At 38.0% G+C, this 17,121-nt stretch overlaps 1 protein-coding gene across 1 annotated transcript in view; it reads right to left on the minus strand.

Annotated features, from left to right (window-relative positions):
- The window catches only part of LOC111657091 (zinc finger protein 385C-like), a 75,280-nt gene that overhangs the window by 57,417 nt on the left and 742 nt on the right, over window positions 1-17,121 (minus strand). The gene's annotated exons all lie outside the window — the stretch shown is intronic.

Below are 17,121 nucleotides of genomic sequence, written 5' to 3' on the forward strand. Positions count from 1 at the left end.
TCTTTCTTCTCGATCTCTACTCTTAAAACGTATAACTCTGATATTCACTGTGTGCTTACTCATATTATTTAGGAACTTCCACTTTCTACTTAGACACAATCTTAGTGTTACTGGGTAGGCTGTTGCTGCCCTCTTGGATTAGCTCCTAGCCTATCAATTTAACTTTTAGTAACACACAGCTACTGCTATCTTGCCAACTGTGTTTCAATAGTGCGTTCCAGCTGCATTCATGTTGTTGCTTCTGTATTTGTGTTGTGGCTTTTGCATTACGTTGACCCACCTGGGCCACCGTAACCGTTAACATTTACAGCATTTCAAACAAAAGTAATGTCTGACACCTACAGCTGAAAACTATTTTGTTTAATTATCGAATGGTTAAGTTTTAGAGATTCTGATTTATGATAAATGACAAGATATGATATTTTTCGATTATTTGACAAAAAACAAAATCCTCATATTTGAAAAACCAGGAAATAAAATATGGCAAAAATGATTAATCAATTATGAACATAGTTGCTGATTAATTTTCTCTCAACTAATTGATTAATTGAATGATTGCTGCAGCACCACTACAGTTTGGAATTAACAGTTTTAAAAAGTTGCTCTGTAAAAATACCACTGTGATTCAATGAAAAAAAAAATAGATACCACCATTTCTGTCACCAGGGAACTAAAATCTAAAGCATCCATTGTTGCAGGATAAGCAACTGCACTCAGTAGAGCAATAGCATAAGCAGTACAGACAAAATAATCTTGAACAAGGGAATTGTTGTTGTTTTCCTAACACCAGCTAGAGGTAATAAGACGAATCTCTTAAGGCCATTCTGGGACATCAAAATTCTCAGCCACCCAGTCTCAATATTTGCTTATTGCTGGTTACAGTCACAAGGGGATTTTGCATTGAGTCAAACGCCAACAACAGACAAATACACTCACACCCTAAATTCAGAGTAGTTTCTGATTCATTTAACCTGAATGTACAGGCCACAGTGCCACCAGTCAATCAAAGACACACACATCTACTGTACCTAGACAGACCATCAAGCACTGACCCCCCTGTGGTCAGTCCCATCACTGTGAACAGCTACAGTACGTTATGGTGAAGTCATACTCCTCTATGTCTATCTCTTTGATCTCTTTGACAGGCCTCTATACAATGTAGATGAGGCAGCTGTCGTTCTGTCTATGAACAGTTGTGTGTGATGTCTTTGTGCCAGCAGTGACCGTGCAAAAAGTGTATGTCAACATTTTACAAAAGAACAGTGGGTGGTAGGACATGTCCCTCCTTGACCTTTGCCTTGACCTTGACCTTTACCTTGGAGAAGCATCTGCCTGCTGAAGCCTCATCTAAAAAGGTAAGACCCTGCTCTTAGCAGGGGAATAAAGATTGGTCAAAATAAGAGGAGTTTCTGAGTGGCAACTTGTGTGTGAGTAAGATAGCTATGGCTTCATGGCAATGCTGCACACTGTAGTGTAACGTTTAGGAACCTGTTGTTAGTTATTGATGTGTATTTAATACAGTGTAAAATTTTGTTTTTTTAAAAAAAAAAAAATCAGATTACAATCCCATAGATTCTTTACAATGGTAGACTGCAATTAGCAGAATCAATCATAATTACAATCAAACAATAATCAACTAAGGCTGCAACTATTAGTCAATTGATTGATAAGGCAATTGACAGATAATTAAGCTACAACAATTTTTTATGATTAATTGTTTTAGTCAGATGTGAGGATTTGATGCTTTTTTTGTCATATGGCAGTAAACTGAATATCTGGATTTTGGACTGTTGCTCAGACAAAATATGACATTTTAAGTTGTCAGCTTGGTGTTTGGTAAATTAAGAAAATTATTTTCTGGCATTGTGTATACAAAACAATCAATTAATTGAAAAACGGACCGGCAGATAAATCAACAATGAAAATAATCTTCAGTTGCAGCTACAATCATTCAATCCACACAATTATTTTAACATAATACAGCACTTTACAAAATGGCATCTATTCAATCATTGTAATGTTACCCGTTTTCTTAAATGTCATTACTTTATGAAACTAGAAGCAATCAAAATATATCTGAACATAGGTCACATTTTGGCACAAATTGTTTCATAATCGGAGAAACCCAGTTGCCATGCTCATTTAAAATAAATCCCCGTCCTTGCACTTAATCTCCTTTCAGCAAAAACCTTGACACATTCACATTCACGATAGTATTGTGCTCCACATAAACACTGCTGAGGTAAGCCACAGTCAGGACTGACAAAATGTAATCTCCTTCACCCAGGTGGAGTCACTGAAACTGAGGGCCAGAGGGACGGACTGAATTTCCTGTCATAAGGAGGCAGAAAAACACACACACCAGAATTTGCCCTGGACAACTTTATCTGTATCAGAGAACTTCTATTTTTCATCATGGTGTTGTTACCACACCATGCTAATGCATTTTATAGCTCATATATTACAAAACATCATACACTATATCACTCTTCACCATTTTTTATGGCCTGAAAATCAAGAGATTTGAAACTTGCGAGTATTTCATCACAGTGTCAATTATTGTCGGTTTATATTTTTGTCAAAGCTTCATCATCATTACATGGTAATGTAGTTGTAGGTGCAGTTGTATTTATAACTTCCAGACCAATATGACACAACTTTGACAACAATAAAAGCAGACATGATGTTCACTGTGTTTCAAGTTTCAAATATTGGTTATTTTGACACCATAATTGAATATAAATCAATTAATGGAAGCTAGTGGCTTTATGCAAATAAGGAAGTGCCTTGGTGGCCTAAGGGTTTACAGGTAATGAAAATGAACTGTTATTGTATACCCCCAGTTTGAGTTGTGCTGGGGATCTTTATTTCATGCCATTCCCTTATGTCTCTCTCCCCCCACTTCCTGTCTCCTCTCTACTGTTGACTATTACAAGAATGGATTAAAATTCCCCCAAATTCTTTCTGGGCAAGTAATGCATGTTCAAAAGCTTAAACAGTGGTATGGCCATTTATTGAAATGCAGAGTTATTACTTAGGAGGTATTATTTCATTGCATTTCATATTCATTCAGTCTCTATTTTTTACCCAGTGACAGGACATGAAGGATAAAAGAGTGGACTAAAACCCTTGGTAAGCATTCAGCTCAGGGATAAAAAAAAAAGAAGAAGAAAGAAGCAGAGGACATGGGATGAAGCCAAGGATGAAGAATGTTGCAAGAGGAGAGGATGTTAGAAAAACCTAAATGGGACAGAGGTGCTCAATCAAACTCTGTGATTTCTTTATAGTCTATACGTAAACTAAAGGCAGTAGGTAGACTGACCGATACACAACATAGACAGAAGATGATAAAGTAAACTATGAGCAAAAATCAGGGTAGGACAAATGGGAAAACTGGGACGTTGGGGGGAACTAAGGAAGGACAGTTTTTTTTTTTTTCTGGAGGGAGAGACTGCACTCCAACCAAGGGCAACAGCAATTGTGGGCATCTGTCATCGGCCATCTGGGAGAGCCCTAAGGCTGCTGTGGGGACCAAAGCAAATGTGACCTGAGCACGAATGACTGTAGTGTACTGGAATCAGTGTATATAGTCAAATGCAAGAGGAAAAAAGCAATAATCATACAGCATTCAAACCAAGACTTTGTATTTACACCTGGTGAATCAAACAATTCATTCGGTATTTTCCTCAAAATACAATTTAATGTAATGTGGTCAGGTTAGGAATAGTTTGAGATTTAGGGAAATATGCTTATTTGCTCAATATCATTCTCACGTCTGGTAAATACCAGGTTACAGTCGGTTAGATTAGCTTTGCACAAAGGCTGGAAACAGAGGGAAGCAACTAGCCTGCCTTTCCCCAAATGTTGTAAGCGATGAAAACTCACAAAGGTGATCTGTCGAATTTGGTCCTCAAAAACTGGTTTATTTAGCAAATGATTAATTATTAAACTTTAGAAGTGCTTGTAAGTGTATTTCACCTAACATACTGTATGTCAGCATATGCTTTAAACTGACTGATTATGGCTTGTTTCAGAGATCTTATAAACAGGTTGAGGGACATACAAATATGGCGAGAATGCTGATTACAATGAGATGGATTAGTTGGAACAACTGTGCTGTTTCTCTGACAGGGAGATGTGGGCTGTTGAAGGGATCGGCCTGCAGTCAGCTGTAATCCTCCTCTTCCTTCCTTCCACGCTCAAAACAAGACTTGACCCAAATTCTCTTTAATAGTTTTAGATACATTCAACAAATGGGAGCTTATTGCAAGAATTATCATGGCTAAGTGATGCCAACAAAATGTGTGAATCCATGCAGCATGTGGTATATGTTGGTGAAAATCAAGCTATTATATTTCCTTCTCTACTTTAAGATGGTTTTTATGTTAGATTTTGCTCTAACCCATAGGTCCTCTGTGATTGTTCATATTTAAATTATATACACATATGTTGAAGGTGAAATTCAAAGCCTAGAAACTTCAATGTGAGTTATTCTTCGTCATATTTGGTTTATTTGCTCAGCCTTGGGGCCAAGAACATTTGTTTTACTAACTGTTCTGTGTGAGTGTAGCTGACTCACTTACCAAATTAGTACAAATCTCTAATGTTTCTGTTCAAGTTACTTCCTCTGTAGTCAGTTCAACCTCTTAAGAGTTATCTAATTAGCTCAGTGTCTATTGTCTGTGACCAGTTCAGTTAGTTTTCTCTGCCCATCCTGGCAGTATTGTATTTTTTATCTTTGATTCCTATACAGAGAGAGCTACATGATGTTTTTGAAGTCTGAAATTAAGAGCGTGGCAAGTTCTCTACACTTGGATCTTGTTAAGTTTTAAAGGGACAGGGTTTTCTTGACGAAAGAAAAGTAGAGGTAGGCAGGAAACTGCACATTGCAAGCTCACCAAAATTTGATGAGGAAACATTTTGACCTTCAAGGCATGTTAACTAACAGCAGGTTGTATATATATATAGACAAACCAGACAGTCCAGTGGTCTGGTGGAGCTATTCCTTACATCTGACAGACTTTTAATAGTGAGTAACTATCTTCTGGGGCTGCGTGAAAACAGTTTCAAGTGATATTTCTGGAGAGGTCATTATTTAAAGCTCTACCTGCTGTCTGTCTAAACAACTTTATCTCCTACAAATTTATCTCATTAAATAATTGTTCCACCTTTTACTTAGATTTCCAATTTACAGCTGCTGCAAATGCCAGCTTGCCACATCAAACTGTCAAGGTAGTGGGTTGTTGGGTCCATTATTGCATTTCTTTTTATAAATTCTGAAAACAACCTTGGATACAAACTTGGCATAGAAAATAACCCCTGCAGCTATTTGAAGAATATGAACAAGAGACTATTCAACTCTCCTGGCACAAACACATGTGTGTGAACACATCTTTACATTTACAAAAGGACCTTAAGGGCGAGCATGGTAAAGCTACTTTCTGCCTGTTTTCCCTTTGAGCTTCGTGCTCCTGATAGCTCTCAGATCAGTAATTGCATGGCACTGATAGTGCAGGCTGAAGCAAGGACTCGTGACGTCTCAATCACAAAGACATGCACCTTATCTCAGTCTGTTTCTCCATTTTTTTTTTGTTTTTTTTTTTTAAATCTTTGGCACCAAGTTACATTCCCACTGTTTTAAGAACTTCAGCAAAATGCTAAATATGTTTATGCAAAATCATGGCATGCCAGGCAGAAAATCCTTCCATCTGGAGGGGAAACGTATGCTTTCCATGTGGAGTGATAGCAGGAGGTGGGAGGAGGGAAACATGGAGGCAGGGATGACTAATGCGGATGACTAAGAGATGTGTTCAGGGTGCTTTTCCATGTCATTTGTCTAGGCCATGTCTAGCCCATCAGTTGATAAATATACATTGTGCGGAGATGTCAGTGAGACCCCTGTGTTGCTATTGTATTTTTCATTTCCATTTTTTTTCCATTTTTCATATGGGTGCCATAGAGTGAGCAAAGCATGAACAACAGGAGATACTTAAAATATATGATTGTTCACAACATAGCTGGTGAGTGTTTTTCTCCCAGCGATGCCCAAAATGCAGGAATATAAATCCTACTGCACAAAAGCCATAGCAACCACATTAGGGTTGCGACTGACGAGTATTTTCATTAAAAGATTAATCTACTGATTAATCAATCAATAAAATATCAATATAGAACAATTTGGTCTATAAAATGTAAAAAAAAAAAAAAAAAAAAAAAAAAAAAAAAAAAAAAACGCAAGAAAAAAAAAGCCAATTTTCCTAAAATCCAAGGTGGTCTTTCCAAATGTCTTGTTTTGTCCAACAGTCCAGAAGTAAAACATTAAATTTTAAATGAGATAAAACAGACAAAAGCAGCACATCCTCATATTGAACAAAGCTTGCCCAAAGGAATGTTTCAGATTTTTACTTTAATTATTTAAATGATTACTCCATAATCAAAATAGTAGCCAATTAATTTTCTGTTGATTAATGAAACAATTAATCATCCAATTGTTGCAGCTCACATCAACACATAACAACAAGCTGATCAGTTTATTAGTTCAACAATCCCTTCATAACAGATAATCAAACAACCAAGTGAAATACTCAATTTAAAGCTGAGACTTGGCACTTGTTCGTTGAGCTGAAGCTCAGAGCCTGAAGAACAAATGTACCAACGTAAATCGTTAACTTCACTGGGTTTCACCAAACATACTATATATAGATAACATACACACACCTACCACACACACATGCTCTGACTGGCTATTTAAGCAAGTGACAAAGTAATGTAACTGTAAATCTTACAATATGGTCACCTCATAGTATGATTCTCCATACTGAAACTGGCACCTGTGGTTCATAGAGAAGAACTGTTGCTTATCATCTCATCTATTATTGCAAAAGTTATATGTCTTGATTAACTTCCAAAAAGTAAAAATAAAACAATACACGGTCACTTTGCAAATCAAACCTGCAGCAGTAGACAACAGAAATAATACTAGGCCACTGCTTCCGATGTCTAAGTTTGGTTATGCAATAAAAGTTGTATGGTTTAGTATGTTGATTCTTGGCTACCTGCATTAGTAATTACCCAAACAAACTTAAATTATTTTTCACTGCAGTGAGAATCGCTGAGGTATCTAATCACATGGTAAAGAAATTCAATGGTGTTTTATTTCAGGAGCAAATCATCTCATCGTTGACAGATGACTGCTGATACGATCACTGCTCTTTCTCGCTCCATTTCCCCTAATCATCCATCCTGCGAGTTCTTATCTGTGCTGACTCCTATTGGAAACCTAACAGGCTAAATTGGATTGACTTTTAATTAGCTGTACTCCCCAGGTAAAATGGGTTTAATTGCCTGAATTATCTTGCTGGCTCCTTATGGTGGTAGGGCAAGAAGAAGCACCTGGATAGCTTTTCTGACAAATAAACCAGTCAGTTAAATCAGTTAGAATCAAAATCATATCTGCCTCTAGAAGAAAAGATTTTTTCTGTTTTATCCAAATAATACTGACATTATGATGTTTAATTGTAGATGAAGTAAGTAATTTGAGCACAAGGTGATTATAGGACCAACTGGCTAAAACTGCTACTGATTAATAAATACACCAACTACACATGACACAGTTAATCATCAACTAGTGAGTGAAGTTGATGTTAACAATCACTATGGGTATCACCTTTAAAACTACTGTCTTGAGAAACTTGGCCATGAGCCCATGTCTCAGTGAAATGAAGAGGTAATTATTTACAACATTATTGAATTGATCTTATTGGCAATAATTACATATAATCACACAAAACAATTCTTTGGTGCTCTGTGAATAATATACAGTGGGTTTTAGAGCTTAAACAAAAAAACAAAAAAACAGCGGCCTGCATCTGGAAACAACATTAATGAAAACCAAAACAGCAAAGCTTCAAGCTGTAAAATGAAGACAGTAAACTGAAAAATGTTAAAACATTCTGTAGAGCTGAAGGGAGGGAAGAATAAAACAGACATAGGACTAAGTGTGACCAAATGTAAAAAAGGAATTCATGAGAACAATTCTCCAGTCTCTACACACATGCAGAAATATAAAAATTAATTCAACGTGCTGTAGTCCAGTTGTAATTTCATATCATTAAAGAAGCCAGAGTAGCACAGTGTTATCTCTCCCCTGAGTGAAAAGCTCCATAGCAAATCGCACAGTAGCAGAAAAACATTTCTTGATGTTGCTTTGTTAATTCATATTATACTCAAAGCATGTCCTCTCACACACAGAGGCAGCAAGAAGATGGAAAATATCAGCAACATTTATTATCAAGCTTTGTTAACAAATGAGACCCTTGTGTCACTGTGAGCTAAAATTGAAAATGTTGACATAAAGATTCTGCAAGTCATTTTAGTCAGATGACCCATGATCATAACGTATTAGTGGACAGAACAGTCCAAGGGCTTCACCATCAGTACCCTGTGATTCAGCTGTGATTGAAACAGACGGCATTATACAAGCAGCAGAGCCATGCTATAATGGCTGCATCAATTAACAACCATTTAATTTGGCCTGCTTGACTGGTTTTTGTGTTCAGCAGTAATGGCCATTTGAGAGAATACAACACACCATTTAATGGAAGAACAAAGCAAAATTATTACAGAATAAGAGGCTGCACGACAAATCGGGTGAAAAGTAATGTTATGTGATGTAAAAAACAGGGAGGATGGCAATGGTTTGCACCTTTCCTTTGCAAAAAAAAAAAAAGGTTTCCAATTTTGTCAACTGTACTGTGTGACTGAATCTAGTTTAACTGTAGGGCATAAGGACTATTTTTTTTCACTATGTCTGAAGGAAATTAAATACATTTTTTCATTAACACCATTAGCCTGCAGTATTTATCTATATATAGATAAATGAGGTTGTCCTGATATGTATGTCAATATAAATGATAACTGTACCAACTGTATCAAAACTTCAGCATAATTAGTTGTTTCTAAAACAAACAGTAACAACAATGCTGTTTTGTAGGATGGTGTCTGCCAGCTCTCTAGTAACCATCCCACTTTACACTGCAGCAACACACACACGCATGCACGCACGCACGCACACACACACACACACACACACACACACACACACACACACACACACACACACACACACACACAGATTGTTCCCTCTGGACATGATGGCACATGGAATATGCAATAGGTGGGAAATATTCAACAGGAGAAAACTCATCTGCATGAACACACTGTCAAGGTGCCCCCTCCTTACTTCTGTAGGAGGGGGCACTCACTCTGGTGAAGCAGATCATAGATGTAGACAGACAGTATGAGAAGAATCAAGATTCTCCTCAGTTCACATTGCAGCATCCAGCAGGTGTATTCTGTGCACTCACTACACACCTTTTTATACACAGTTATCTTGTAGTTGTAGCATTTTGGATACAATAACTTAATCAGATGCTTTGCAGTATGAAGGTGAAATATTTTGTGGATACTTGGTGTGCCATCAGCCAAAAACGAACTTTAGTGGAGCGGAGCACTGACCTCCAGGACTAGCAAAGTAACCAACCAACCAACACACACTGCAACACGTTATAAAACTTCAACAAATCTGGTCGAGTGACTGCAGGTAACATTGAGTTTCACTGGTACTAAAATTACAGCATAGCTACCTCCCAGTTATTTTTCATATTAGATTAAGAGCATGAAAAATAGTGCCTCCCTTTTGTATTCACCAAATTAAAATTTGGTTTTGAATTACGAATCAATTCGGAATTGAATCATGACACAGAATTGAATCATGAGATTCACCACAATTCTCAGCCCGAAAAAAGCAAGGGATTTGGTAAAAATGTTGAAAGTAAAATGTTGATGTAAACTGTTAAATTTGAAAACAATATTAGTAGTAACAATTTAAATCACATTTAAATCAGTAGAGTTTTACTGTAAAGCCTTAAGCTTCCAGGATTTCTCTCAGGAAATTGTTTAGCAGGGTTACTCTTACAGAAAAATGGAGTGGAACCATATAAGAATGCTGTTTCTGAGGAATTCTGTTCACGTCCATTATAAAGGACATTTTCTTTGCGGGAATGACAGATCCATGCATCCTAACAACTGCACACACAGGTGTACGTACTTGCACAAACAACACACACACACACACACACACACACACACACACACACACACACACAGGTATGTGGGTGTACACATCTATATGCACCACACACATACACACACAAAGAGAAACATTTTTGCACTGCTGCCTGCTGTGTTGAATCTGTACCTGCAATCCAGTCACAGAGGAACGGAGAGGTAATGGACCGCACAAAAATTCAACTTCCCACACAGCCCATAAGGTGTCGGTCCATTTCTCTGTCCATATGACAAGGACTCAAAGAGGAAGTGTGCATTAGTGCTGCTGTGTTACATACAACATGCTTTTTTGCAGATGAAGGATTCTGCATGGGCATGAAGATATAAAATCAACAAAAACGTTTCTTTCTAATGTATGTTTGTGTTCATAAATGCAGCTAAGTGTGATACATGCTGCTTAATTCACCAGCCAACAGCATTTTGGAAAATTGTGGTAGCTGCATGTGACTGGCATTTGACAGGCAACTTCATGTTTGCTTTCCCAAACGGAGGGGAGACAGAGAAATCAAGGACTCTCTGTGCTATGCATATAGTGTATATTTTAGCACCTTGTGCGTTGATATTACATGACATAATGACAGGAGGCCCTTTTTTTTGATATATATACACACACACACACACACACACAAGAGCTTGCTTGTGTGAGGGAGAGGAAAGAATGGGATTTTTTTGTGTTAAATTTGTACTTTGCAAGGATCCCTGCATTTCAGTATATTTTTCCTTACAGCCAATATTAATGTTGTTTTATCTCCAGGTAGATTCTAAATCCTTCACACAAGCCCAACATCTTACACAAATGTTTTTCCCAACAGGGACGCTGACGATCCAACCTCAGGGAAGATGATTCATACTGTCAGTGTAATGATATATGAGCTGAGAAAATTACTTACTGTAGGTGTAACTAAACATTTGACTATGTATTATAGACAGGCAGCCTGTCTCTCTTCAGTTTTCATTTTATTATAGCCTCGTATTGACCAGCTTGTGTTGTCTCATTACATGTCTTCTATTGATCTTTTTTGTGGGCATTTTGACATTTTCATGGTACCTTGAAGGATTGTTTTTCCACCCTGGGCTCCAGCTGACAGCAGTGTGTTGGGAGGGGGGATCAGGAGAGAGTCGGGGAGAAGGCTTTGCCCTGTCTTCACCTCTAAGCAGCCAAATAAAGATCACAGTTATCAGTCCAGAGGCAGGTTTAAGCTGCCACTGTGTGAAGGAGACTGTCATCTGACTTGTAATGACACAGCCCGAGAGCCATTACATCTTTGATGGGAGACTTAAGCAGAAATCCATTTCAGTGTGTCTAGGGAGAGGCAAGCGCAGAGGAAGGTGGAGGGGTGTGGGGTGTTTGGGAAGAGCAATCTGAGAGCAGTCTGTTGTGATAAGGTGTACACTGCACATGCAATTTACCGGTGGAAGCTTCCAGTGAGGGTGACCGTGATTTATAATTTCACCCAGTCCATTTCAAATCATTATTGATGATAAATGCACAGAAAGAAAACAGAAGTGTTTTGTCTAAACATTTCTCATCTTAAATCGTCATTTTCTCATCTTAATCGTCATTTTCTCCTGCTACTGTCGGCAGAGAGAATGTGTGTTAACAACACAGGCAGGGGGTGCAACGATAAAATCCTGTGCAGAAAATGGCTGCTGTGGCGAACTGTGGTGAACACATGACCACAGTCTTTCTTTTGCCCACATTTTACATCACTCTTCTTTGTATATACTGAATGAAATGAAAAGGACTGTCCAACAGACTCACAAAATTAATCTGCGGCTATTTGTGTAACTGATAAAAATGCCAAACATTTTATGGCTTCTCCAAAATATGAGAATTTTCTGCTTTTACATGACTTTATATTAAATATCTTTGGGTTTTAGATTGTTGGTCTGAGATTTAAAAAAAATTGAAGACATCCAAGGCTCTGCAAAACTGCAATAGTGATTTTCACAATTTTCTACAGTTCTATGGATGAAATGATTAATTGAGAAAACATCCCTACTGTTCAAAAGCAAATGCATAATGTAGGTACGACAATCCATATCTTTCAGGTTAAAACTTGATTCAGATTTTAACCAAATAACCATATAATCAAGTTACAAGTACATTATGTCTGAAAACAACATTACATTAAATGATTTTTAATGAAGATGTTAAATTAGTGAAATGAAACCTGTGAAACAAAAGACTGCGGTTTCAATGGTGAGAGGAGCTTAGCAGGCCAATGCTATTGGTGGACACTGATTTAAGACCTGTGGTCCTAGATGCCACAGAGCAGGTGGTACACTCCATCTGCACCTTTAAGAGGCTGAGAAATAACCCTGCTATCAGCCATATGTGTAGAAAAGCAATTTACTGCAAAAGAGGTAAACATCTCAAATATGCTGAAGTATTTCTGATGCACTAGTGTTCTTCTGACATCGTCCTGAATGTAGCCCATCCTCGGGGAAATCCGACAGTCACACAGCTGAACACTGAAAAATACCCTCATAAAGTATCTTAAGTAGGACTGACCATGTTTTAATGTTATATATATTTTCTGAAAGGCGCTAGCTGCTTCAAACTAACGGTATTGTGAAAAAGAGAAAAAGTGGAGGAAAAAATCAGCAATTGATTACAAAATGATTCTATTTTTAAGCCTCATTTGTATTGAATTATATGATTTTATCTCTGAAGCAGCTCTCAAGCAACACTTGATGTGTGATTGTGGAAACAATGTGATTTTATTCAGTGCTAATAACCTGTGACCTTCATATAGTCTCCTCTCTAATTTTAATTTTTCATTATTCAGGAAGTAAAAATACGGTTATTGCAGACACAAAATAAAGAGGCTATGTTTGATGATTAAACTTGACAGTCTACTCTTAGTATTGTATAACTTTAGTAAAAAGTGTTTTAATTTTGAGCATTCAGTTAGATGATCATTTCAAGCCTTGTATAATATCCCTACCACATTATTTCTACAGTGACATTTCACTTAACAAATTAACACTTGACATCTCTTTTATAAAAAATTATATCATTGCAATGTTGGAAAATATTTCAAATTATATACATAGGATACAAGGATGTTTCTCTGTGACTACGTGCAGCCCAAATAATGAGATTACCACACCATCTTATTTTTTTACATGTTACACCTACAATAATATATTTCTGTTGTAGCCATGTGGTTTCAGCTGATTTTCTGATTTCTTTGCGTTTCATCTTGCCAATTGTCCAGAGGCTCTTCAAATAAGAGGTGTGCCAGTTGACTGTCCATTAGTCCAGGAGCCATTAGTCAATCCTGAATATTTCCAGTAAATTAATCATTTGACACATTAGGGATGCCACACCCTGTCGCAGCTGAATAGTATTTGGAGGTACCAACAAGATATCCCTATTTTAGGATAACACAACTTAATTATTAGTCATTTACCACCCTGACTGACTGTCCCCCTGTAAAAAACAGGCCCATCAGTTATCTGTGCAAGCATCTGTAGTAATTATGATGGGAGCAAGCGAGGTCAGGTCGTGTTGAAAAAAGAGCAACGAAGTCCATGTTAGGAGGAAGATCAGCATAACACAATACTTTCAATTAGACCATTGTAAGTTTCCAGTGTGAAATGCTTTTAACCATGACAGTTCTCCAACCTTAACTGTGAGTTTATTATTGTAACCATGACGATGAAGGTCTGGTACGGCTACCGTTTGTACGCTCATATGAGTCGCATCCGAGGATACGAACAGGCGATGTATGGTCGTTTAAGTTGGAGGAATTGTTGTACCCTCACATAAAAACACAGAATGATGAGTCTTGTAGAAAAATCTTTGATAGGTCATGCCGTTGACAAAAAGCAATATTCCTCATGTCAACAAAAAAAAAAATGTTTTGTGGTTGATTGTTCAATCCTTGGTGGACTTTATCAGCAGGAGCCACAAGTCCATTGACAGTGAAGGGCTGGAGCTCAAGCTGCTCCCATCCCAATCTCGTTCCACATGATTATTCTCAATTTCACAGCTGATGGTTTTTACTGAGACAGACGGCAGCAGCCAAATGCCAAAGTACAGAGGAGAGCACCCTGAGGAGGGAGAGAAAGTTAGAGAGGGAGAGAAAAGATAGGCTGGTCACTCAACTTCATCACCAATGTTTGGGATAGAAGTAATCTGCGAATGTGACCTATTGCCAGATGCAGAGGGATGTGGGGCACTGTTCGATCTTGGGTCTGACAATACAAGCCAAAGTGAAGCTGAAGAAATGAGGGAAAACGATATATTACGATACGATGAGGTGCTGGCCCTGCAGGTAGATATCAAAGAAATGAAGGCAAAGCAGCACACTCATAACTCTGATGCAGTTGTAATTTTAATTCTGCAGACCAACATTACCATTTATCATACTTAGACCTAAAACGTCTGAACTCAAACCACCTTCTTTAATGATGAACACTGTAGGTTATAATGAGTTGGTCCTACATACACTGTCCTCCAGCTGTAAATGTTCATTAAATCTGCAGCTATTTACTTCCGCTTGAGTAATGTTTGCTATAAACTACAGTGCCCAGTTGTTTAGGGAAATTATTTAGGCTTTCTTTAAAACTGTGTTATATATTCATGACCTGGTTTACTTCCTCAGTAGCAATGACAGCCACGGACAGGCTGGAGAAGTCAGACTACTGAGAGACAGGGGATTAGATGTCTGTCTGTATGTGCAGTGATTTTATCACCACGATGGTGTCACAACCATACAACATACATTCGCAAAACTTTACAGGTGTGTTATTGGGATAAAAATAAAGGCCAAGTTCGAAGATGGGCGTGGTCTGACCAAAACTGTCAAAACTGCCTCTGTGGTAGTTCCTGATGTGTTTCCAGGACCACATACACAGACTCACAAGATGAAAACAATACCATCCCCGCTGTCACAGCTGGTAAATATTGCCAAACTCATCCCTCCAGACCCTAGTGTGGGCTAAATGCAAAATGCACTAAAAATCATGTTTCTCAAAACTTTCTGAACCCAGACCCTACACCAGCCCAAGGAAGGAATTGAACATTTGCTGACCTGGAGCCTGTTGCACCATAGTTACAACATGCAAAGTGCAATCTGCAATATGAGTAATTTCACTCATTTCGACATAATTCACTTATCAGAACAAACTGCATACTTGCGAACAATGGATGAGCGTGCAAGAGCCCTGTACTACTGGTATATCTACAATTCACAAGCGTCAATCATTTGTGAAACTCTGACAACTTTTGTTATCTGCATGTGAAAGTTATGAGCTAACAGACCTCTCAGGTCATTTAGAAATGGGATGAGATGAAACTGACATTTTTATGCTCCTAGTCACTGAAATTGCTTTTTTGACGACTTGAGAAATGCTATTTAAAAAGCAGCAATTATGTTTTGCCTTGAACTTGAATAACTAAACTAACTATAACTTGACTTGACCTGAGCATTTCCACTGCATTATTGCTTCTTAATAAAAGTATTCATATCAGCGCATATTGGAGAATATATGTGCCGATACCAATATATGTGTGATGGGCCAATATCGTATCGATAAATCGGTCAGGCAAGTATTTACTCTTTTGTATGCCTGTTGTGGTCAGTCTTTTTCCTTAACATTTTTAATGTAACAGTGAGTATCTTGTGCATGATATATAAACAGTAAGCTTTGCCTTTCATTAGTAAGCTAGTTTTGTGAATTTGAGTCACTGCCTGGAGAGTGTGAGTCCAGCTGTGTACACACCTAAGAGCCCAACAGAATCACACAAGGTACTATAAAAATCTACAAACTCTACCAGCCTCACACTGGAGGAGTGCTAGTGAAAATTACAGCTGCACTCTGGGGAGTGGGCAGTAGGAGGTGCAGGATTTGATGAATCAAGGACCTTTTGTTCACACTGAAAATGACTGCTTGCATGCAGTTGGAAAGAACATCTCTTCGGCAGTGCAGCGGTGTTTGGCAGGCAGGCAAGCGTCATTTGGAGCCATTTAGGTTTGAAGCTGACGCAGAGGGGGACAGAAGAGTGCAAGGTCATTTAAAGAGGATGCAGAAGATGATGATGTGGCCAGTTCTGGGTGTTTAAGTGGGTCTACTCTGCCTGAAGTGAGTAGCAGCTGAGCACGCCGTGGCAACACTGACAATAATGACAGTGTGAGACACACACATCTATAGAAGGCTATAGGTAGATACACAGACTCAACAGTGCAGTTCTGACACATAGGGTGTGTTAAATACTGTATATTGGGGCATGTGGGTGAATATGCTTGTGTATATCTGTACAGTCATACAGAAAATATCTTACTGACTGACACACTTAAGCATCTGCAGACATGCAAAAGCACACACATTCAGGGCTATAGTGTAAAACTGTCCATAGGAACACAAACAGGCAGTCACACCCTGACTGGGACTCTTATAGGCAGAGCTAACAGATCCTTAAAGTCCAGGGTTTAAAAAATTACTCCATTCATTTACCCAGATATCCAACTTTACACCTTTGACCTCAATTAACAGGACCGCAGCTGTCGGAAATTGCTTCATAAGAAATATATCTTTAGCAGCCAGTGAATGATGATGGACACAGTTGATGTTTTTGCATGTAAAACACTTCGTAATAGTGATTTCACAACCCATATTACGACCCAAGTCTTAACAATTTCAAATAGTAGACAATAATTGTTATTCAACCTTTTAAAATACACCTTGGACTTTGTGGCACTACTTTAGGTGTGTCTTGGTCCGTAGCTGACTCAATCGCCACACAACCTTGACAAACTGTACATTGTTTGAAAGCTCCTACTCTCTTAAGATCCCCATATCACTGCAACAGCTGGTCACAGAATTGAGTCAAACATGTCTCTGTGGCTCCAAAGTGTTTTCCACCAAAAAGGTCCTAGGTCCTATAGGCCTTATATTTTTATATTCCCTTTTTTTATGCCAAAAATAAGAAAAAAAAAAGGCGAGGCAAAAAAAAAAAAAAAAAAAAAAATTTAAATTTTT

This window comes from Seriola lalandi, unplaced genomic scaffold (genome assembly GCF_002814215.2).
Source record: "Seriola lalandi dorsalis isolate HSWRI2012SDOR001 ecotype SW California unplaced genomic scaffold, Sedor1 jcf7180002054383, whole genome shotgun sequence".
Classification (NCBI taxonomy): domain Eukaryota; kingdom Metazoa; phylum Chordata; class Actinopteri; order Carangiformes; family Carangidae; genus Seriola; species Seriola lalandi.